General features: G+C 41.5%; 2 long non-coding RNA genes across 3 annotated transcripts in view; one reads left to right on the top strand and one right to left on the bottom strand.

Moving 5' to 3' along the window:
* Window positions 1-25,139, top strand: part of LOC310707485 — a 225,672-nt gene that overhangs the window by 147,833 nt on the left and 52,700 nt on the right. Inside the window, exon 3 of one of the 2 annotated variants that reach the window (XR_014526499.1) lies at window positions 22,960-23,034. The exons of the other annotated variant lie outside the window; for it this stretch is intronic. This is a non-coding gene — a long non-coding RNA (uncharacterized lncRNA). The remainder of the gene's footprint in view (window positions 1-22,959; window positions 23,035-25,139) is intronic. 2 annotated transcript variants of the gene reach the window in all.
* LOC310707534 lies at window positions 10,563-23,870 on the bottom strand. The gene is made up of 3 exons (XR_014526552.1): window positions 23,725-23,870; window positions 17,408-17,520; window positions 10,563-11,025 (listed from the first exon to the last, which is right to left on the bottom strand). It is a non-coding gene; the product is annotated as an uncharacterized lncRNA (long non-coding RNA).

Genomic DNA, 25,139 nt, shown 5'->3' with positions numbered 1-25,139 from the left:
CTAGGTGGGGGCTGACCATAGCAGGATAGAGCAGTACTATGACTTTCCTTGATTGCGACACTAAACTTTGGTTAATGCAGCCTAGAATACTATTAGCTCCCCCCTTTCTCTCTCTCTCTTTTGCTGGTGCATCACTGATGTTAAGCTTGTGGTCTACTAAGACCCCTAGATCTTTTTCACAAGTAATACAGGCAAGCCAGGTGTCCCCCATCTTATATTTGTGCAGCTGGTTACTCCTGCCTAAGTACAGAACCTTACATTTGCCCCTGCTGAAATTCATTCTGTTCGTTCTCCAGTTCTCCCAGTTCTCCAATCTGTTAAGGCCATCTTGAATCCAGATTCTGTCTTCTTCTGACAGCAGTTTGGTGTCATCTGCAAATTTGATTAGTATTCCTTCAAATCCTGCATCCAAGTTATTTATAAAGACGTTGAACAGCAACAGGCCCAGGACAGAACACTGGTATTTTTTCTTAAAGAAGATTCTCATTCCATACAAAGTGAATCAGAACCAACACAGCAGAGTTGCTAGAGTATTGGACTTGGATGTGGAAACCCTCAATCTGAATACTTCCTTTCCTATGAAATTTACAGGGTGAGCTTGGGCAAGTTACAAGCTTGCCTTCCAAGCTAGTGCACAGTATTGTTGCAAAGATAATGCTACTCTGAAAGTCAGCGTAAAATTGGAACAAATAAACTTGCACGGCTAAATGCAATGGCTACAACACACAACTTAGAAAGGCTGAAGCTAAACAATGGCTGCCTCTTCTATGTCTTTAGCACTTATAAAATCAGTTTAACCAGGTGATTCATCACATCTACCAAGAGAATTCTTTTTGTGTCTACATGTAACTGAATGAATTTTGTAATGGTGGCCCACACAAGTACATGATTAGTTGTGTGGTGCTGGAGCTCTAAAAAGAAAATTCCCATAAAGAACAAGAAGCCTTTAAACACAGTCTTGCTTGTGGTTAGCTCAGTGGGATATCACTTGAAGCAGGATGCGAATAACCAAAGAAGAGCCTTCAAAGGGTAATGAAAAGGGACCTTCAATGACCACAAATAAAATATTCAGCATACCAAAAGGGGGATTCCTTAACTACTTATGACACTGATCATGCATGGACTTGGAGAGAGATGAAATCAAAAATTTAAAGGCTTACTATGCATGTTTTCACGAGAAATCAGTGTGCTAAACGGTTCATATCAGGGATTTCTTTACAATGAATAATTTTCAGGAGCAAACTTTTTCTGTTCTGATATTAGAAACTTGATAATGATCCTGATACTCAGTGCATGTTGCAGAATGGTTGCAACCCTGCTCACTCCCCCAAAGCAATCAAAGCTTCTATGAGCCATTGTCTGCTTATAAGCATAGTCAGAGAAACCTGTATCAATAAATACATGTGACCCCTGGGGTTCTCTCTCTCTCTCTCTCTCTCTCTCTCTCTCTCTCTCTCTCTCCACAATGGAGATGAGTTGAGGTGATGGGTAGAATGTGGATGGTTAGAATGGAAGTTATGAGACAAAAGGCACCAAATTTTGGTGTCACACAGTGTGTTGCTCAAATTTGAAAGCCCAGAGTTGGCCACTGTTATTGTTTAAGCCTTCTGCTAGGGATTCAATGCCTCAGTCAAGCTAGCTGTAGAACCTGATCTGCACCTTACCTGATGGATGTAACTGTACTGATGGACTTCGGTGGGATCAAATATATATTGTTATCCATAAATATCATCATCAGCCAAATGCTCAAAAGTCTGGGATGTCTTCCAGCCAATTGGGAAAGCACATTAAAGGATTACTAGCCCCACTATGACAGCCCTTAATGAAAGAACATCCAGCACTGTGAAGTCAGCAATGGGCTGTAAATGTTTTCTTTGGGGGATGTATGCAGTGACAGTGATTGCCTCTGTTGGTGCAAGCAATTTGGAGATTTCTCCTCAGGCCTTCCATGTTTTGAAGTAAACGCTTCTTCTGTGATTTTACCTTTTTCTAACAGGATTTCATGAGGGTTATCTCAGCCTCCTGCAGCATGGTCAAGTCTGTCTCTCAATAGTGAGCCATAGGCAACCATTTTTCAAACTGTTGTACCTTACCTTTGAAAAGGCTGAGTTCCAATACCTAGGCTCCCTACTCCTCAGTTACAAATACGAAGAAGAAGAAGAAGAAGAGTTTGGATTTGATATCCCGCCTTACACTCCCCTTCAGGAGTCTCAAAGCGGCTAACATTCTCCTTTCCCTTCCTCCCCCACAACAAACACTCTGTGAGGTGAGTGGGGCTGAGAGACTTCATAGAAGTGTGACTGGCCCAAGGTCACCCAGCAGCTGCATGTGGAGGAGCGGAGACGCGAACCCGGTTACCCAGATTACGTGACTACCGCTCTTAACCACTACACCACACTGGCTCCACATCTGAAGTTGAACTGGTTGTTAAATGTGTGGCTTCTAATTCTTTTTTGTGAGAAAGAATCCCATGAATCCTTTGACATAGCTGTAATACCCATGGTTCTTTGTAAGTCTGTTGCTTTGGCTTTCCCAGTTGGGCCTATTCACAAACCTCATGTCTGGAGACTGATGGGTATGCTTACATTTTGGACTCAAAGATTATGGATTGCACTGAATTTAAGTGCAATATGGAATGCTCTCTTGATGGAGGACCAGCTGGTGTCAAACTTGTTATCATTTCAGTGCCAATGCAATTATGTTTTTTGTTTTCTTGGGCATCAGGGCAGCTCCAATGATGTGATGTTGTACTGTTGTTCAATTTGTTTTTTTAAATCGTGTTTATGTGATTTTATTGTGCACTATTTCTTACTTGGGTTATAAGGCACTTTGGTTTTTTGTTTTACATGTGAGCAGCAACAGAGACACTTAATAAGCCTAAAACTTCAGCCACCAATATCCACTGAATTTGGATCATTTGCCTGGTTAAAACAGCAACTTGGTTAGAATGAAGATGTTCCAATGTGACTGTTCGGTGGTTTACGATAGTATCTTTCTTTATAGCCAGCTGACTTTTCTGTTTCTCTTTCTTACATATTTAGTCTGTTCACAGTTTTGCAGAAATTTACCAAAGTAGCGGGGGGAGGGGGGCTAGTATCCAAGTGGTAGCTTCACAGCAGGTGCTGGATCAAACAGGTCTTGTTCTTGCCCTCTTGGGAGGCCTATATGGATCACAGGATTCTAATACTGCCCTTCAGATGACCTGCAGTTAAACTGCGGAAGATATGCTCAGTTTCTTTCCATGGATAAACAAAGGCTACATGAGATATTTGTAGAAGTATGAATAGGGAGTGATTTGTTTTTTCTATATGTGCAGCTTGCCTACGGAGTTGATTGAAAATGGCATGAAGTAAATTTGTGCCTAACAGATACTTATACAAGCATTTTTATTTTAAACAGAAAATGTCAACATTTTGACTTTGATCTTCACCCGAACATACTGGTTTCAGCTGGCTAAGGAAGGGAAAAATAAGGCGAGATACAGAGTAAGTTTTACAAGCTGAAAAATTCACAGTCCTAATAAAATACGGTTTGAGAAAAATCTTCAGCAAGCTTCAAAGACTAAGATTGGACACACACACACACACACACACACACACACACACACACACACAACCCACCCCACCCACTCTGTAGACTTTGGATCTCATCCACTAGCTTCAAGGTATAAGCTGGAATCTTAAACCGAAGAGTATAGCCAGATCATATTAATGAAATGTTATAGCCATTGTAGCCCAGCAGAACCACCTTACACTCAAATTCCATTTCATTCACAAACACACCTGTGTGGCCTTGGGCAAGTCACAAGATCTCCAACTCAGTTTCACACTTGAAAAATTGTTTTTAAAATAAAAATAAAAATGATGTATAGGTTAATGGAACTATTCCAAAAGTCCTTGCTGATAGTAATAATAATAATAATAATAATAATAATAATAATAATAATAATAATAATAAGCTGCCAATTTGACTGGGTTGCCCCAGCCATTCTGGGCATCTCCCAACAAAATATTAAAAATAAAACACCAGACATTAAAAACTTCCCTATACAGAGCTGCCTTCAGATGTCTTCTAAAAGTCAAATAGCTGTTTATTTCCTTGACATCTGATGGGAGGGTGTTCCACAGGGCGGGTGCCACTACCAAAGAAGGTTTATTCAGAATCTTTTTGTATTATTTTTCCATTGGTTCCATCTGTACAGCAACCTGAACACCAATCCTCTATGCTGGATGGGATTTGGAAGAGGTGGAGATGTTTTCCAGTCTGCACTGGCCTCCACTGGGGGGCAGGTTCTGCTGCTGTAGTGGTCCGTGTTCCACTAGCTGAAAGTGTGCATTGGCAGAATCTACCACAGGCAGCATCCTGTGGTATATTATCCCTGTTGGTGGTATATTATCCTAGGTTTACTGAATTGATGAATTGTTTCCCACAATGTGAATTCGCGAAGAGATTAAGAACAGGAATAAAATACCATAATTAAAAAACTATGCACATTAAAAACACAGGGAGGAATTCAACATAGCGCTAGTGAGTGGTTCAATAAAGCATTTCAATGTGCTATATGGAATGATCTCCCTTCTATTCTCTCCATGCACTATTCTAGGGTTTCTGCTGACTTCCTGAACCAATGAGGGAACATGCAGTGGGAGGAGAAGGAGTGAAAAACCCTGTTGTGCTAGTGGAAGACCTTTCACTGCCTTCTGCTGGTGGAACTTATCAGTTGAATTCAACTAACTTGTACTTGGAGTTGGCCCATTGAAATTAATAGACGTAAGGGAGGACTTCCGGGTTGGTGCCTCGGGTAATGGCGGAGCTCCTCCGTTCGGGAGGAACTTGCTCCGTGAAAAACAGGGTCTGACCGCCACGGCGAAGGTGGAGACCCATTGAAATCACAAGCGGCAGAAGCTTGTGAACCTGGGATTCAGCTGGCACCTTTTGCGCCTCCCCTACTCGCGGGGAAACCCTGTTTTGGGGATCCGGAGCGACGTGGGGTGAGTGGCGCGGTGCTTTGAATCGACTGCTTCTTTCATGGAGTGAAGCCGCATTGCTGTTGCCGGAGAGCGCTGACTTTTTCCTGTGGACAATTGGATTTTAAACAACTACTCGTGAGTAAAACGGAAAATTGGATTCTTAAATACATTAATTCAGCACTGAAACGGGAAGGTTATAAACAGGAAGTCCGCCTCCTGTTTTTGTAAATAGACTGAAGCAAAGACGTTACAAGTTAAAGCCTTTGAAAGCTTTTGGCAAAGGATTAAATTTCCACCGGTTTAAAATACAAAACCCCCCTTGGAAGCAGGAGAAGAGGGGGGAAATTTGGATCTAGTGAGCCTGCAGGAGAGAGTGAAAAATCAAATTACCACTGCTCTGAACCTGGGAACGAGCTGCCAGATGACGTTTGGAAAGAGTGCATTTGACAGAACGGATTTGACAGCTAGCTAAATAAGAGTAAGATACTGTTTCCATTGTCCTTTTCTGCGTTTAAAAAAGAGGAAAAGTAACTGAAAATTTATCTTTAATGCTTGAGTTGTGCCTGAAAGAACTGATACAAGTGAGGACTGTTTCCCTCTAGAGGGAGCTTTTGAAACTGTTACAGGAGTGTAACTGGGAGATTTCCAGCTGCAGATAAGGATTCTGAGAACCAGAGGGTGACCTTGGACCATTTAAAAATGTTGACAGGAGAGGCAATTGTGACTGTTTTATGTAAGATAAGCTGTTCGCTGGGACAGCTTCACAAGAAGATGGATGACATGACTTTCAAAGTTGATAATTTGGAACAGAAAGTGACCAATTTGAGTCAAAAAGCGAACACCAACACAGAAATAATTCAGGAACCCATTTTGGCAGGACAAATGGTGGAGGAGAAGGAGGAGAAGGAGAAGGAGAATGCTGCTGTTGTTGAACATAAAATAATACAAGTGAGATCTGTGGCTTTACAGAAGCAAATTGAGGACTATAAATTGAGGCCTTTTATGATTGAATCTAGGAAAAGTCAGACTCTGAGGAATGGATCCCAGCTTGGATTAAAGAAGGAAAGTTGGAAAGAGCCCTCTATGCAGGGATTAACTGACTTTTGGGACATGGACTCGGGCCTGGAGGAGATTGAAGTTTTGGGGGCCTTTGGACATGGAGGAATCTTGAAATATGCCCTGAAATACTTTATGGACTGTAGCTTTAACTATGGAAATTTAGCTGATCTGTTCAGAAGGAAGAAAAGGATTGACAGGTTGGAGTTTCCCTGAGATTTGCTCTTCAGCATTAAAGAAAACGAAGAAGACCTGCAGAAGGGACTTGGAAAAGAGTTAGAGCCTCGGACATAAGATCACCAGGTTGATGGACTTTATGGAGTTGACGGAAAGGACTGGCAGAATCCGAAACCTGGGAGAGGAGATGGTGGAAGAAGATTGGAAAATTTAAAGTTTATATATAGACTTATGGTAAAACTAATGAGTGATAGAAAAATGGTGGAATGATTTTTTATGGGCTTAGCAGAAATGTTATAAGGAGTTAAGCATATATAAATATTTTAGTTTTAATGGAAAATAAGGTTAAAAAATACATTATTTACAATATCACAGAAAATGGAGAAAGATGGAAAGGATTTGCTGAAACAATTAATAGAAGTGGAATACAAAAAGGGAGGTGAGAGGAGGTCGAGGAAACAAGGGAATGAAAGATAGAGTATGGAAAAGAGATGATGTATGTTTTTAATTTGTTTTTGTTTTGTTTCATTTAGGGTTAAGGTTAGGGAGTGGGGTTTGTTTAGTTTAGTTTAATGTGTTTAGTTTTGAGTTTAGGTTGTGTTTTGTATTGTCTATATATTGTATTGTATTGGGTTTTTTCTTTTTGCTTTTCTCCTTTGTTTTTTCTTTCTTTTTTCCCCTCTTTTTGTAATCTATAAAAGTAATAAATATTATTTTTTTAAAAAAAGAAATTAATAGACCTAAGTTAAGTACTCATTAATTTCAATGAGTAAAAGTTAGTTTAATATAACCCATAGGGTACAAACATCCAATCAGTGGTGCAGCTGAAATGCCCTGGAATTCAGAAATGCACTGAAATGATGACCAAGTTGGTACCTGGTAGGTAGCTGGCATAAAACTCTGGAAGAGGGCATTTCAAAGATGGAAAGGGAGTGGGTAGGCAGGGGAAACCCTGTCAGTTTCGGTTCTCTTAAGTCTCTCATTTTTCAAATCCTAAATTTAGTTCTCCACATTTCCGCAGCAATTTCCATCTAAGAAAAAAAAATCTCATTAAAATTCATCAGCATTTGGGCATGGATGTCTCCCAATAAAAACATGTGTCTTTGCAATTTTGCCAAATAAGCACATTTTTGGGCAAGCCATTTCCCCACATGTAATGCATTTTTGTATGTTGTATTTACCAACACATGTGGTGTTTTACACATTTCCCCCGAATATATGCATTTTTATACATATTGTTTGTTTGGAGGACTGCACCACATAATTCAGAGAAGTGCTAATCTTGAAAGATAGCTGTGTTTCAGTTTGCGTATTGGTTCAATAAGGGCAATTTGGGTAGTTTCTCATTAAAATGCAGATTAAATCCAACTTTCCTCCATCCCTAGGATCTGCTGGAGCCTATGCCAGCCTAGAAAGCAGGTCCATTTCCTGCACCAGCCCTAGTAAAGCAAATTGCTTTTCCTGGATGGCATGACTAGCCAAGGTTAGGACTGCACTGTTTAATTACCATCTTATTATTCCTAAAGTTTTAGTTCTCATGAATCATCTGCATAAGGCAAAGGGGCTTGACACTCAGAAGTCGAACAGAACATACAGGGTGTGATTCTGTTCCCATTGAGGCCAATAGCAGAGCCAATAGCCTGGTGCCAGAGCAGCAGGAGTGCCAAGAAACTGGACAAATAGTTAAAATGCAGGAGGTTGACAAGACCAAACCAAGGTATGCTAGAGAAGCAGGCGGAAATTAACATTCAGAGAAGAGACCCTAATTCCTGCAACAAATATTTTAAGAAGGTGGAAAAGATGGTGCATTAATCCATTTTCATGATAAAAAATTTGTATGAGGAATTAGCCGTAAGGCCACAGTGAGCCATCATTATGAAAATGAGAAGGACTCCGTTTTCTCTGCTCATTTGCAGCGTGTATTTTGGATTTTTGCCAGTTATATATTTAAAAGTGGTGTTAGATATGATTTTTTTTTCATTCCAAGCCTCTAGCTCTTCATTCTGTAGGTTCCTTTTTTGTACGAGACAATTATAGACTAACAGTAGAATTGTAAGGATCGCAGAATCATAGATGTTTACCCATAAGTATGTACACTGATACTTTCCCCCTAAGGGTTGCATTTAACTCAATTTACTGGATCCAAATTACAGCACAATCCAAACCCAACATCTGCAGGGATGAGAGAGTTGGATATAATAGACACTGGGGCTTTCCTGGTTGAGCCAGTGCTGAGCCTGGGCTACACCAGCCAAACTCAGCTAAGCATAGGTCCCCCCAAAAGTGTGTAGCAGGTGTGGGACAGGACAAGGATCCCTTTCAGCTTGGTCACATGGCCTAGTAATAATAATAATGATTTATTATTTATACCCCGCCCATCTGGCTGGGCCTCCCCAGCCACTCTGGGCGGCTTCCATAGAAACCAAAAATACAGTAAAATATCACACGTTAAAAACTTCCCTGAACAGGGCTGCCTTAAGATGTCTTCTGAATGTCAGGTAGTTGTTTATCGCTTTGACATCTGCTGGAAGGGCGTTCCACAGGGCGGGCGCCACTACTGAGAAGGCCCTCTGCCTGGTTCCCTGTAGCTTTGCTTCTCGCAATGAGGGAACCGCCAGAAGGCCCTCGGTGCTGGACCTCAGCGTCCGGGCAGAATGATGGGGGTGGAGATGCTCCTTCAGGTATACTGGACCGAGGCCGTTTAGGGCTTTAAAGGTCAGCACCAACACTTTGAATTGTGCTCGGAAACGTACTGGGAGCCAACATAGGTCTTTCAAGACCGGTGTTATATGGTCTCGGCGGCCGCCCCCAGTCACCAGTCTAGCTGCCGCATTCTGGATTAGTTGTAGTTTCCGAGTCACCTTCAAAGGTAGCCCCACGTAGAGTGCATTGCAGTAGTCCAAGTGGGAGATAACCAGAGCATGCACCACTCTGGCGAGACAGTCCGCAGGCAGATAGGGTCTCAGCCTACGTACCAGATGGAGCTGGTAAACAGCTGCCCTGGACACAGATTTGACCTGTGCCTCCATGGACAGCTGTGAGTCCAAAATGACTCCCAGGCTGCGCACCTGGTCCTTCAGGGGCACAGTTACCCCATTCAGGACCAGGGAATCCTCCACACCTGCCCACCTCCTGTCCCCCAAAAACAGTACTTCTGTCTTGTCAGGATTCAACCTCAATCTGTTAGCCGCTAGCAAGCAACCTGGTTAATGTGTGGTGGTTAACAGGAAGGCAGTCCCATTCACCTGGCAAAATGTTCTGCAAAGGATGGACCAGTTCTGAATCAGCTTGCTGGCGGGATCCAATTTCCCACCCTTGGCTTAGATGAACGCTTACATGCAAGATGTTCAAGACTATAACAGCATATAGTTGCAAATGGTGTTTAACAGTCTTCCCCAGCCTGCTGCTCTCCAGATGTTTTGGACTACAACTCCAGAGAACACGTCTAGGTATTATGAGAACCATAGAGCTGTTACAGGCCCAAGTTAATCAAAATGCATTCAAAGGGTGGTATCCAGTTAAAACCCCATCTGCACTATACATTTAAAGCAATATCAATTTGGCTTTGCCCAAAGAATCCTGGGAATTGTGGTTTGTTAAGGGTGCAGGGATACTCCTGTTCTCCTCAAAGGGCTACAATTTCAAGAGTTCATTGGGAAGAAGGATTGACTGTTAAAACGTTATGTAAATTGGATTTGTGAGGGGAATACGGGGGTCTCTTGAAGACTCTCAGCACTTTTAACAAACCGCAGTTCCTAGAAGCAAGCCCCATGTGGAAATAATGGATTAGCAAGCTTTCATAAACTGAAACTTTTACCCATTGAAATGATGGAATTATTTAGATGATTCTAATTCAGTATAAAGAAGAGAAATATTTTCATTGTTTAATTCCCTCTCCATAAGCCACAGTGTTACTAGATATATATTTGCCTCTGCAGTAATGATTGCATTGAAATCACAAAGTAATCTTCCAAAAGCTACACAAATAACTCAGTGCTGCTGTAATAAACATTACAAGCACCTTGCTAGCCATCTGCAGGCAAACTTTCAAAGGGAAAATCACGTCATCAGATTATCTGACCCATACAGTGTCTTGCAGATGTTTGGGGATAGTATTTGGGGCATAGCTCATTTCAGGCTCTATATAGTAGAAACAAAATGTGCATTTACACAGTTAAAAGAGTAACTGAATTCCCATAAGGATCTTCAAAAGCTTTTTTTGTTTGCCCAAGCACCATATTCTGCTACTTTGGCAAAGAGGTATTCACAATGACCTGCTAATAGGAAAGGACTCATACTTTTACCAGATGGGTTCCAGCCCAGACAGCAGTGTCATCTGCCTTTATTTTAATAGCTCCACCTTTTTCTTCTTCTTCTTCTTAAAGTGATAAATGAGGTGAACATGACCTGGCCTTAGAATGTCATGGTTTAAAACATTTCCTTTCATCTTGCTTGGTGTCTTGTTGAGTAAGCTTGCTAGGTAGAATCCGTTCAGCTGCAAACTTATGTATCAAAACAGTTCATAGAAGTCAAGCAGTTTTGCCAATGTGCCAGCCAGGTTTTGGTATATAAACCAACAGGCCTCAGACAATAGTTTTCCTTCACTTGCATTGATCGTTTTTTGCCCTGCATGCAACTCTTTATATGGCTTGTTTTGAGACATGACACTGTTTCCAAAGCAAATAAACTGAGACACAGTACATAAATACCAGATCCATCCTTTGATTTTACATCCTTTACATCTTCCTATAGGCATGTTAGGTTTAAATGCCCATGAGAAGTAGAGCTAGACAAACATCGATCAGCAAAATGCAAAATCCTGCTGCAAATGAGAGAAACATATGTTACCCAACTGAATTACAATTATGGATGTAAGATCAGATGTTACCATCCACAGAAGACTTCTTGTAGGTGCCTTTGATAGGCAGTCGGAGCTGTGTGGCCACTTTTCCATGTTTGTTTGCTTCTTATGTACTGAAGTTCTGAACCACCCTTCATTAATTCATATCCCAGAGCAGTTTAAAACAAATTCATTTAAAAAAATTACATTCAATACAACCAAGAGAAAAACATAGTTAAAAATCAAAACCATAACAAACATAGCAGACATGTCTCAACAAATATAGTTGGCCTTACAATATCTAATTTCCCCAAAGACCTGTATTTTTTCGTAGCAACAAAAACCAGATGATGACAGTATTGCATGCCGTCATTCCTCCAAGGGGAGGAAATAACCACAGATGAGGTGCCACTATGGAGAAGGCCCTATTCCATGTCACCACGTAATAGGCAGAACAGCTGAAAGGGCTTTCCTTGCCTGGACAAGATGAAAAAGGGGAGGAGGGCATCTTCCAAGTTCATAGGAACATAAACTTATACTGACTCATACAATTGGCCCATCTAGGTCAGTATTGTCTATTCCAATTGGCAAAGACTATCCAGGGGCTCAGACTGAGGATATTCCCAATCTTACCTGAAGATTGAACTTGGAGTCCTGCAGGAAAGTCACCTGTGAAACAGCACTGCACAAGGATGTCTAGTTTCCCAGTAGGGGCTCTATCTATGGAAGGGTGAGGGGCTGAGCCCTCAAAAATTTCAAGGAGGGGGTCAGGCCCCCTCAATATTCCATGGTGAACACTTGTACAGTGGTACCTCGGGTTAAGTACTTAATTCGTTCCGGAGGTCCGTTGTTAACCTGAAACTATTCTTAACCTGAAGCACCACTTTAGCTAATGGGGCCGCCTGCTGCTGCCGCGCCGCCAGAGCACAATTTCTGTTCTCATCCTGAAGCAAAGTTCTTAACCTGAAGCACTATTCCTGAGTTAGCGGAGTCTGTAACATGAAGCGTATGCAACCTGAAGCATATGTAACCTGAGGTACCACTGTCCATGCCATACGACATGTCCATGCCACACATGAGTGCGTGTGACATGTCAGCACAGTGTGCATCATGTGAGAGTGATGTCAGCACATCACATGGCACCAGCCCCCTCAATTGTGGGGGGGGGGGGGCAAGCTGGTGTGCCTGTTCTCCAGGTTGTCCCAGAGTAGGTTAGCTTGATTTTCCCACCCCACTCCACCCCAGATTGAAGCCACAGGGAGGATAAGAGAAGGTCAGCAACCTTTTTCAGCTGTGAGCTGGTCCACCGTCCCTCAGACCATGTGGTGGGCCGGACTATATTTTGGAAGAAAAAATAAGCAAATTCCTATGCCCCACAAATAACCCAGAGATGCATTTTAAATAAAAGCACACATTCTACTCATGTAAAAACACCTGGCAGCCCCACAAATAACCCAGAGATGCATTTTAAATAAAAGTATGCATTCTACTCATGTAAAAAATCACTGATTCCTGGACCGTCTGTGGGCCGGATTGAGAAGGTAATTGGCCCACATCCAGCCCAGGGGCCTTAGGTTGCCTACCCCTAGATAAGAGGACAGCCCCAGTGAAAATGGGAAGATGCCTTCCTTTTGAGATTATTCATTTTCACTTTCAGTATATTAAACTCTGTTTTGAAGATATTGTATCAGTGATGAAATTATGGTGGATAGGTTGTGAGTAGCTCAGTGGAATCTGTGCACCTCTATTCCTGACTCCAGTAGTTGTTCATGTGGCGGGGCAGAGTTACCCTTCCAACACCAGCATCACTCCTCCTTACTTAGATGGGGGTGGGTGGAGCAGGGGAAGCGGCGAGGTCAACATTGCATGGATACACCAAAGGGAGTACCAAAGGGATGGTTGGTGGCAAGACCACTGGTGCAACAGTGTGGCCCCAATTTTGCCACCACCCCACTCCTGAGCCCGGTACTGCATGACTCCCCTCAGTTTCAATCCAGTCAAGCTACATGTAGTCTTCAAAAACAGAAGCTAATGGGAGAGGGATCAAAAAGATAACAAAGCTCGACTCTGTAACTCAAGCACCACAGTTATGATCTTTTTGCTGGAAACTGGAGCCATAATCTGAAACAAACCACGCTCTTCTCTTTTCCCTATAATGCTCACTTCTTATAAACTGCATGAAACCATGAGGTTTCTCCTTCTCCTTCTAATTGCGTAACTATGACATAATGTTCTATTTTAAATTTAATTTCTGTAGGATTTTTTTTTAAAAAAGAATGCAAGTTTTTTTCTAGTACCACAAAAACTTTGAAAATGTGTTCTGTGCCTGCCCCTCGTTCATAGCCTACTAATTTATTGAAATTTGGACTTGGTTTTGAAAGATTATAGACACTGCTGTTTTAGAGGCGAGAATGTAAACAAGAAAAAAGGGAGCTGAACCTTTAAATGTTAATACTTTGGGAAGCTGAAGAGCCAAATGTGTGTCTGAGGGAAAAAGCTCCACCACCTAAATGAATTGTTTCAAAAAGGAACTGGTAGGTGGGTATTCGGGTTGAATAATCTAAGTTTTATTCTAATGTGCACTGGGTTCTATCAGGTCTCACACACACACACACACACACACACACACACACACACACACACACGAAGACAGGCAAAAAGGCATAAACAACAACAACAACAACAACAACAACAACAACAACAACAACAAAAGCCTGTCTTGGGAAATTAATATTGCAGTAATATCCAGGTTCTGGAAAGGGAACTCTGTCGCTTTTAGAGTAAACACCAAAAACAGATGCCACAATCTCATAAAATAAACATGCAGTGAAAGGGTAACACAGACATTAACAGCAAACTGATTCAGTAGCCAATACAGTATGATGAGAAAGGCACACACAGTATGGTGTGAGGCAAAATAGAAGCCATTAGCCATATGGTACAGTGTGGAGATGGCCTCCGTGACGAGAAACAGTTGTATGCTGTGTGGTTTATAAAATAATTATGCCGTGGCAAGCAACATTTTTATAATTATTGGCAATTTTAAAAATATTTTTCTTACGCTGGAAGCATTTACCAAATTGAAGGATGGAGGCAGCAGCTTCATTTGCTGTATATTGTGCTTTTAGGCTATGCAGGGAGCTGCCATTGCGAAAACAGCAGCTAATTTACATGCGATTATGGGAGACTTTATATGATTCTTTTTTAAAAAAAGAAGAAGAAGCAAGGGATGTACAACATATAGGCGGAGAGAAATACTTGGATGAATATTACTTGCCACCTGTCAAAAAAAAAAAAGCTTCCAATTTGTATTTTCCTCCTTTTCTTCTTTCCTTTGTAAGTATGTGGGGGGAAAGGGAATGTGGAGCTCTGAGGTTGTCATTGGCAACCACAAAATCTGTTTTGAAAGGGGGAGAACCTGAGGACAGTTAAGGGTGCCTGAAACATCTGAGGCAAGAACTGGTGACCTCCATCTCTGTTCAGTTTTTGGAATAAGCTGTGCCATCAAGGGTTTTGTCCACTTATACAAGGAAGACTGCCAGTAATGTCTGGGCTACTGTATTATTTTTTCTAGATTGCTTTTAAGAAGGCCCACCCAGTGGCCAGCATCCTATTCTCAGAGTGGCCAAATAGGAAGCTGATAAGCCGGATCCGAGAACAGCAGCATTGTCCCCACATGTGCTTCCTAGCAACTGTTTCTGCAGGTGCCTGATAATTCCAACTGTCCATGGTGGTCCTGGGAAAATGTATATAGTCGTGGATTTATCACCCAGGGTGCTGCTCACAGACTGGCATTATTTTTGGGTGGGATTCAATCACATACTAGAAACAATGTCCTCCCTAAAAGAGGGCACATGTTGCGGTGAGACCTGGAGACAGACCTCCTGGTTGTGGGTGGGTCTATTGGATAGCCACAATACCCGATTGGTAGGTCCCTCGATGCTGGGTTTAATCTGGCCAATGGGGTGCAGTCTAAATGGATCGAGGGACCTATATAAACCCATGCACGGGTCGCAGAGCTTCCTCTTTTGGCTCATGCATCGGAACACCCACCCACCTCTCCCTAATTTTAGGGCATTTTGCCATTGCGTGTCGTCTGTCGTTGGGACAGGGGCACGGCAGGAATTTTCCCCACTTGGCTGACTGGCTGTGGCCATTTGGGTTTCACCTGCCGCGTAGCAATTCGTCACAACTTGTAAGGTTGCAGATAGGCACTGGGTCAGGTGATAGGGATGGGAGAACGGTCTCGCCATCCCTATGTGAAGGGTATTCCGTTAAAGGAATCCAGGGACTCAACTTGGTTTGGTCAACCCCCGAAAGGGGCTTGTGCCCATGCCTGAGTCCAGGGGAGCATCTGGGGAGTGAACAGAGTCTGTTCCCAGGCTTTTCACCTGCCTCAGGTGTTCACCCTTGGCTGACCTATGATAGAGCTCTGGGTCAGCGCTACCTGAAAGTGTGCAGGGAGCTAGTCGAACCAGAGCGTATGCAACCACTCATTTTTCTGTAATCAATAAAGTTTTGGCCTAAATTCTGCCAAAAACCAAAACTAAAATTTGAGTCAAATGTGTCTTTATTTAGGGGGGAGGTCTCTGGGTCTGAACACGCAAAAGTTAGGTTGCACAACTTGTTCCTCTTAACAAGTCCTTTGGCTGATTGATATTCTATGGCCTTTTAAACATGTCTGTGGGGGGGTATTGTTTTGTTTTTGTTTAAACAGTCTATTTTGTGCTTTTATCTTGTGAACCGCCCCAAGGTCTTTGGATGAAGGGCGGTATATAAATTTAATTAAAAATGTCTCCTCCTCCTTTAAATTCATCCAAGTTGGTGGTCATCACTCCCTTCTGTGGGACCACCCCCCCCCCTTGCTGGCATTAGGCTTGAAATAAGCATTCTGTTGTAGCAAATGACATAGTTTGTGATGTGTACTTGCTTGTGGCGTATGTGTGTCTGTATGTGGTTCCCATAACAATTTCTCTAATTTGCAAAAGTGGCCCTGAGTCCAAAAAAAGTCGGCCTTAGGTGATGAATTCATGTATTTATCAATTCATTCCAGTAATAACAGGCTCAAACTATATGTACATGAAACATCCATATATATTTTTTTCATATGTCTGGCCTATTCACATATAAATGAGTGATGGGGTATATATTTTTTTCCCCATGAAATGAAGTGTAGAGGTGACTAAGCAGTTCCCCACCCCTTTTATCTCTCTGTACTCTGGCTCACTTCCAGTGTCAGACCTGGGCTGGGATAAATTTCCTGGAGGAAGAGAGTGCAGTGGCTTAAGGCAGGGGGAAAGCATCTGTTTAAGAAATGGGTTGGAATTTGCCAAAAATGAAGTTTTGCATCAAATTTCTGGGCATATTCTTTTCCAGGATGTATTGCTGGAGAATTTCAAACCCCCTGGATAATATTTTGCCATCCTCCAATATGGTTGAGAATATCAGATGCAACTTTGGGTCCAGGTTTCACTTATTGGTTAGGTCATTCAGCTGATATTGTGACTGATTAATTTGTGTCATGAGGTGACAGATTAACCAAAGTACTCAAGTGGCAAATATCAAAACAATAAAGTAATTTCATACTACAAAAACAGACCCCAGAACTATGGGAATTATTCTGTGACAGAGATGACTTCACACAGTAGGAAGAGCAGATGTTCTGGTGACTCAAACATCTGCTTTTTGATCTTCTGTGGGAGCTCACATATATCCTCCAGAGAGATGTGTGAGCTTTTGGTTATCCTGCAAAGACACTGTCAAGAGATCTGCATATGAGTACCTCGGTTACAGACACCTCGGATTACAAACACTTCAGGTTACAGACTCCACTAACCTGGAAGTAGTACCTCGGGTTAAGAACTTTACCTCAGGATGAGAACAGAAATCTCGCGCCAGCGGTGTGGCGGTAGCAGGAGGCCCCATTACCTAAAGTGGTACCTCAGGTTAAGAATGGTTTAAGGTTAAGAACGGACCTCCAGAATGAATTAAGTTCATAACCAGAGGCACCACTGTAGTTCTGTACACCAGCCAGTTTCCAAATCAAAATTGGAAAAGTAATATTTTTCCCAGAGACTTTTTAGCTGTTCCTAAAAAGCATTCCCCCTAAATGCTCATGTAAATGTTAGAGATCTTTCACTATAATATGCAAGGAGCTATCACCGGAAGTATGATATGGTCACCCCTGCCCATGAACGGGAGTAAAGACAAGAAGCAAAAATTTGGAGGTGAGAAGAGAGGACCAAATCTACTGGCAACTCCTGACTCTCCCTTGGTCCAGGAGTGCACCTTTCTCCTCATTCACCTAAACCCTACAGCGTCTCCTCTTTTTCCAAAAATAGAAACTTTGTATTCTAGGTCTTACCAATAACCATTTCCCCTTCTTAATTCTTTCTCTCATTTGCCAGTTTGGAGGGAGTGGAGAAGATTAAAATCTGAGTAAAGACATTTCTGGTTCCCAGCCATAGAAGCTGCAAGCTGTGTGGAGATAGATCAGAGGTGGATAAGCATTCAAATATATATCTGAACAAAGAAACAGAGCTATCCATGTCAACTGAGATTTATTTATCTTATTTAGTTTCATACATTTCCTTTCATCACAGAGATCAGAAGTGGACAGACCACCACTTTGCACCTGTAGAAGTAGAGCAGTAGATGTGCTGTCTTCATCTTTGCAAGATACTATGGTTTTCTGTATTGGGTTTTATCCATAGAAGGCAAATCAGTGGATTGGCCTTCCCCAACAGCAAATACCATGTGGATTCTTAAATCCAGAATGGAGATTGTATAGGAACAATAGCATAAGATAGGGGGCTGCTAAATAAGTCTATGTAAACAACTTATACCTTGCACCTGACCTGCACTGTATATATTTTTTCTAGTCTCGTAGATTGTGCTCACCCAAATAATCACTGCGGAATCCACTTTCAACACAGAGAGAAATATTACTTCCCCAATAATGACATGCATTATTCAGACAGTCTGTAGGTTTGTATTTGCTCATCAGTGGTGACAACATTACAAATGAAACAGTAAAAAAGCAGTATATTAGTACATTAAAGTAAAATGTTATGCTATGCATATCGCCAAAGTACTGCAGTGATACGTTGATCAATCTCCTTTTGCTGGAGCACAATGCAAAACGGGTTGTTTTTAACACATTCATTAATAAAGACTTAAAAAGGGGGGGGATTGGAAACTGTGTTAAAAATGCTACTAAACAGAAAACACAAAGCAATATCATACAGAGATGAGACACAATCTAAGACTTTTCTTTCAGGATTTAAAAAAGAAATTCTGATTGTTCATCGATGAAAGCAACTGGCATAGACTGCTGAACTGGTTATTTTATTTTATCCAATATTGCTTGCAAAGATACCACTTTCATTTTTGCCAGCATTTGTAGTGTAAATGAGGAGCAACCTATCGTAAAATGATGCTACTGAGATCAAAGGAAGCAATCCCTACCACTAAGCTGAAATCATTCTGGGGAACTGTTTTTGATTATGGTTAATGATGTAATCAAGCTAGTAAACTGCCTAGAAGTTGTCGTTGTAGTGGGATTACAGTTTGCCATCATAGAGCACCTAATAATACGAACAAAAAAGTATGGACTTATAAAAATAAGATATTAGTTAATGTTTACTTTAATGGCACACGAGATGAGATCGGGTTGATTAGAATGCTGATAGGAGCTTTTCCCGAAGGAAAATTACTGAAATTTTTGTACGGAGGAAAATGCCAATAATATAGAGAGGGGGAAAGACCACAAGAGTCATTTTTAACATCTTTGATTTCATTCTTTAAAGACCAATTATTTTTCTGTCCCCTGTGGGAAGGGGAAAAAAAACTTCTTTCTTAATGGCAGAATCATTCTGAGACTTCTCTGATTCATTTTATATTTAGTAGATTACAGTTTTAGAGTCATCAGTCAGAAGGAACCCAGCCAACTGACAGACCTGAAATCATGTCCTTTGATTGTAATTGACAGGAAAAGCATTTAAGGTAAAGGGGAAAAATATTTTATTCATCTTTGATTACACTGTGATGTGATTTGGTGACATAATACAGCTGTGAACTGAAGCAAGAAAGGCAATAATTCCTACTTCAGGTTTTTGACATGATGTAGCCCTTTAGTCTTCTTCAAGCCTAAGCCTCCAGCTACAATAGGCCCCTTGATGGAGTCTAGACAAATAGATATACAGACTGTTGCCATTTAAAAAGCAAACAGCTTTAAAAAAGCATTTCTCAAGGCTGTGTATTTCAGACCTAAATGGCGGCACAATTTCCCATCCCCAACCCCCAAAATTATATTCAGTTAGCTCCCGCCCTCCAGAAACAACTTATTGGGCTGAGCTCCTTCACTTTAATCGGGTCTTAAAAGTAATCAAGAAAATGGTATTTGTTGCCATATTAAAAATATTCTCTCAAGAGGCTTTAAACATCTTGCAACTAATTCATATGCAGGAGACATTTATTTCCAGTATCATACTGCCTGGACGGCTATCATAGCTTTTCTCTTTCTTCCCTGCCTTAGTATCATTTTGATCTCAATAGGTCCATTTTCTATTAGTATAATAACTTTCAGGTGGAATTTTCTTCTCAATTGCCTATTCAGCATGTAGGGTGGTGGTGAAGGGGGACGGTGACTTCAGCTTCCATCAGCCCCAACCAGCATGGCCAGTGGTCAGTGGTAATGAGAGTTGTAGCCCAATAACATCTGGAGGGCTGTGGATAGCCTATTCCTGATGGAGAAACACAGGTAAATCATCAGCTGTGGGTGATTTCTAAACCTGTGCTTTAGAAATATGAGAGGCGAATTTTTTCCAGTGAGTGACACAAGTTGAATGTAGATGTACCAGAGGTGAAAAATAGCTTAGTTAAATCAATTGCGAGACAGAGGTGAGATCTCCATTGGTTGTTAAGAAGTCAAACCAACGTTCATCACCTTCAATAGCAATTTCTTAACTCACTGCATTGCTCTGGAGTTATTTGGAAAAGAGTCCTGATATAATAAGGGTCTCTTGTTTTGGGTAAGGGACATCATCTGGGAGAAGCTGTTCTTTCATATATTTTCTGGAGTGTGTTACCTATGCTTTTTGGTGCATGATGTCAAAACTGCAGTATGAAGCATGTAGTATTTTTGATTATACCATTAGGTGATGGGAATTTACATGAAAGGGTTTTAAAGAAATCATTGAAGCAACACAACAATACCAGGTGACTATTGCAATACTAAAAAAAAAGTCCATGAACTTCCAATATTAAAGTACATAACAATTCATGGTGGGGTTTTGGGTTGGAGGAAGAAGGCAACTAAAATTCACCCCTTATTCATGATATACTAGACATCCTAGGTGATGTGACGATGTACCTAGGGTGGGAAAGAAGTTAGTTTGCTGGAAGGAATAAGTTATTATTGCTGGCATTTCCCCTTTATTCCCTCATTTTTATTTTTTTAAAATGCCCATACACAACAGTAGAAGGGACATGGATGGCGCTGTGGGTTAAACCACAGAGCCTTGGACTTGCCGATCAGAAGGTTGGCGGTTCGAATCCCTGTGACAGGGTGAGCTCCCATTGTTCGGTCCCTGCTCCTGCCAACCTAGCAGTTCGAAAGCATGTCAAAGTGCAAGTAGATAAATAGGTACCGCTCAGGTGGGAAGATAAACGGCGTTTCTGTGCGCTACTCTGGTTTGGTAGAAATGGCTTAGTTATGCTGGCCACATGACCCGGAAGCTGTACGCCGGCTCCCTCGGCCAATAAACGAGATGAGCACCACAACCCCAGAGTCGGTCATGACTGGACCCAATAGTCAGAAGTCCCTTTACCTTTACCTTTTACACAACAGTATAGCTAATAATCATGCATTTACCATACAAGAGGTCAAATGAAACAGCATTTGTTTGAAGACAATTCTCTTGCCAGTTAGGCTAGTCATTTGTTTCTAGGGGCACAATGCACCCACATGCTAGTGCTCAGATTATGGAGGGAAAGTTAGACTAAGACCTTAATGAAATCTACAAATCTCTCATCTCAATTTCGTTGTCCCTCTTGTAATTCAAACACTGGAATGAATGGGAACCGAAGAAGAATATCTCAGTGGGGAGAACTTGGTGGATTGTGCCCATAGTTGTAATAATTATGAGTAAAGGCTTTATAAGATACTTTATAAGTGTGGGGACTAATGCAGAATCTGTCTAGAGCAAGTACTCTGCAGGGTAGGGTGCAGGCTAGTCAGCATTTATCATTTAGCTTTGCTGTCCATGATATTTGCAGGAAACTCAAGTGAAATAAATGGCAACAATCCTTCATAGTATGCTATAAATGGATATCTAGCATTTATTTTTTATCATGACAAATTTCAGCTCTAGTACAACTGAACAAAATCATACACAATGAGTCCTAGGCAGTGTTATCCAAAAGGGTCCATGGAGGGGGAAATCCTATTTATGGACTGCCTAATCCAAAGCTTTGCCAGACTCATGCCAACAGGATAGAAGGGGTGTGTGTGTGTGTGTGTGTGTGTGTGTGTGTGTGTGTGAGAGAGAGAGAGAGAGAGAGAGAGAGAGAGAGTTAGTTAGTTAGTTACCGGTAGTTAGTGTTTCTCTCTGTTTTTGTATCTGAGGGGGTAATATTTTTCGGACCAGAGATGTATTTTCTATGCCATTGGTTGCAATGGGAGAAAAACCCAGTACTTCAAAAGAAAATCAGTACAGAAACTCAAAGCCATAAGGGAGATCTGCTTTATCCTATGGTCCCTTGATGCCCTCCTGGGGTCTGTAAGATTGCTCCCTAAGACCGCTTGCCTGGGAGTAAGACCCATTCAGCTCAGTAGAATTTACTTCTCATGTCTAAGCTTGCACAGTACACTGTGTTGCATATTTAACTTTTAGATTTAGTCCAATACCAGATCAAGTTGCTTCAATTACCTAACACTGAATGCATGGGCAGTTGCAAATTTCATATGCTACCAAACTATGGAAGCCGTGAGTTAAATATTATTATTCATTAGCTAATAAAAACCACTCTTTTCCTTGAGAAGAAGCAATTCTTATTTAAAATAAAATATTAAATGTAGACTTGGAATCCCCAGGAATATGCATGGTGAAATAGGTTAACCCTCTCTCTTAGAAGGTATTATTTTTATTTTTATGTTGGGGGGAGGGGCACACCTGTCCCACCTTTCAGCCCTAGAAGGGCAAGTCAAATGCCTTTTTATGCCCTTACAAGTAGACATTATTTTTCATGGGTCTGAAAAGCAGCATGGAAAGGATTTCACATCATCTCCCAGTTTGAAGACGCATTTCTACAAGTGATAGGAGAGTAAGTGCTTTTGAACTCAATGGGGCTTACTTCTGATGGGGCACCAAAGGTAACTTGCCCTTTGGGATATTTCTTTGGGTTGTGATGAGAGTGAGAGCACTCCCCCTGTTTGCTTGGTCCTAAGTGAGAGATTGGAGGGGAGGATGTGAGTTACAGTAATTTGGCTTCTGTGTGCTATGGAGTCGTGTCTGTAGTGAGAGCATCATTGGAAGACCATGAATCCAGAGTGACTTTGTGCTTCAGATTATTTTGCTATTTCATGCTATTTATTTATTTTACTTTTGTCTTTGTTTTTATTGTGCTTTTCCTTTATATTCATATTCTGTCCACTGCTTCGGGGACCTTTGGGCTGAACATCAGTAGGTCTAGAAAGGAACCAACTATTACTATAGACATGTAGAGGGCTGCACAGAAGAAACACATTTTTAAAAGTGCTTCTTATGAGGTCAAACTTTATCTATAGTCTCTAAGGAAAAATCAGACTTTATATTCTAAAGTCTCTCTTTTCCTCAAAAGGATAACCCCTTAAAATACATTTAATGAGGTCAGATGCAAAATTTTTATGCAAACCTTTTCCTGACTTCATCCCAGGAAGGGGAGAAAAAGGGAAACCCTGGTCAGCATTGCCATCAGAACATCTCAAGACTTCAAGAAGACCTCCATCTGGTATGTCAGCACCTTTTATTTTAATCTCTTTATTGCACTCCTGAGTGGGTTTATTTTTTCTGAATCCATTTAAATGTTGCCATCTGTCACCCTGTTCCATGTTTACAACATAATGGAATCCCTTCTGGATTTCTACTCCTATTTCTAATATTGAAGTCCTCGCTGAGGAGACAGCTTACAGTGCAACCCTATGTATGTTTCCTCAGAAGAAAGTCCCACTATGTTCAATGCTGTTTGCTTACTCCCATGTTCAGAACTGCAACCTTAAGCAGCCCTTAAGGTATGGATAGGGAACCTGTGGCTCTCCGGATGCTTCTGACTACAACTCCCACCATCCTTGGCCATTGGCTGTGATGGCTTGACTTGATTGGAGTTAAGAGTCTAAAAATAGCTGGAGTTCCTCAGTCCATCCATCCCCCCACTGCTTAAGAGGAGCAAAAAGCCTAGCGGTTATAGTTTGGCTTTAAAAGTCTCAGCTGGTTTACATGCACACGATGATTCAAGACCTGAACTTTGTTCAGACATTCACACCTGATGGTTTAGCACCAGACTTTCACACAGTCAAGCATCTTGTTTGCACAAAGTCTATGCACAATGCCTATTGTCACAGTCTTGTTGCTGAGCAACCATGTGCAGAGCTCAGTGGGGTGGGAGGCCAGCCAACCAGAAGAGTCTCTGAGCTGTACTTGCCTGGATGCTGAGTCAGCATCCAAAGTCAGGTCCAATCCAAGGGTTGGGCAAACAGCAATCTGCATGGTTAGACTGCCAGGAGTCAGGGAATCCGATGATCATAGGGTCAAGGGTCAAGACAAGCAGGAAGCAGCAAGGCAGGGCCAGGAACTGTTACCAGTAACTGACTCCTGCTGGAAGCTCTGCTTGAGAAGGCTGAAGCCAGCTGGTTCTCATCAGTGCCTTCTCCTCTGTGTCCTTGAAAGCTGATCAGCTGCAGCTAGAGTCACTCCTTCTTCTCTCCCTTCAGGCTGCTGTTCAGCAGGCGAAGCTGACTCTTGCCTCATGACACTTATTCTCAAAGTATACAGTACTGATTGAATGTACAAGAAATACCCGGCCCACATTTGGCTATATGTACATAGGTACTGGGAAAAGAAAATGTTTGAACAGGTTCTGGGGCTAGTGGTTAAAATGTCCCCTCCATGCATTCTATCCTATTCTGTGTTAAAGCCTGAACAGGCTTTGAATATTCTTGAATGAAAGTATAACCTGTCTCATTAAAATGATGTCACTGATATGACTGTGCTACCTGCAATAATTAACACATTCCTTTGTTCAAACCCTCATTTGATGCTACTGCTGTCAGTTAAAGATAAACATGCGTGTGAAAACTAACTGGTGGCACAAAATTACTCTTCCAAAGTTTACCTACGTTACAGGGAGAGGAATCAGAAGACAGATCCAGGTCCTTGTTGATCACTCACAAAGTTGTACTACAACCACCATTGGCAAACTAGTGCCTTCCAGATGTTTTGGACTACAATTCCAACAGGCTGGATCTGAGTAGGGTTGAAATACATCTGGATGTTCCTTCACATACACGTAATACTGCGGGTGGAAGCAGTTTCCAGGAGGAAATGGAAAGAAAAATGTCCGGGAAAATCTGGACATATGACAACCTGTGTTGGCAGTGTTGGTTTTGCCAATTTTCCTTAAAAATAGCTCAAAAATGGTTTTTTTTTTGTGATTTTGCCCCCCCCCCAAAGCCCAGCAATCCTAGCTGATGGGAGGGATAACCCAAAACTTTTTGCAGACCAAAATGTAATGCATTACATTAGCGATTATACCATGTACACCTTTTCTGATAACCATGGTAGAACAAATGGATGAATTTGAGTAAGCAGTATATCTGCTTTGCCATATATTTTGCTACTAGTGATTTCTGTTACATGTGCAACATTCAGGTTGGTGTAGTGATTATAAACTACTTCTCCGCAGATGAAAGGTAAGTTATAGCTACTGCAACATTATTGCTAAAATTACCATTTGAATGATAAGCAATTTGGGGAGTAATTATAGTGCACACACTACATTCAATGCATTCTGATATATGGATAATTACTCCTGGTAATATGCTTTAGTTAGATATTACA

The sequence above is a fragment of the Podarcis liolepis genome (genome assembly GCF_965112155.1).
Source record: "Podarcis liolepis genome assembly, chromosome: 5".
Classification (NCBI taxonomy): Eukaryota; Metazoa; Chordata; class Lepidosauria; order Squamata; family Lacertidae; genus Podarcis; species Podarcis liolepis.
Note: the sequence above shows the minus strand (reverse complement) of the source record. Positions and strands in the feature narration are given on the sequence as shown.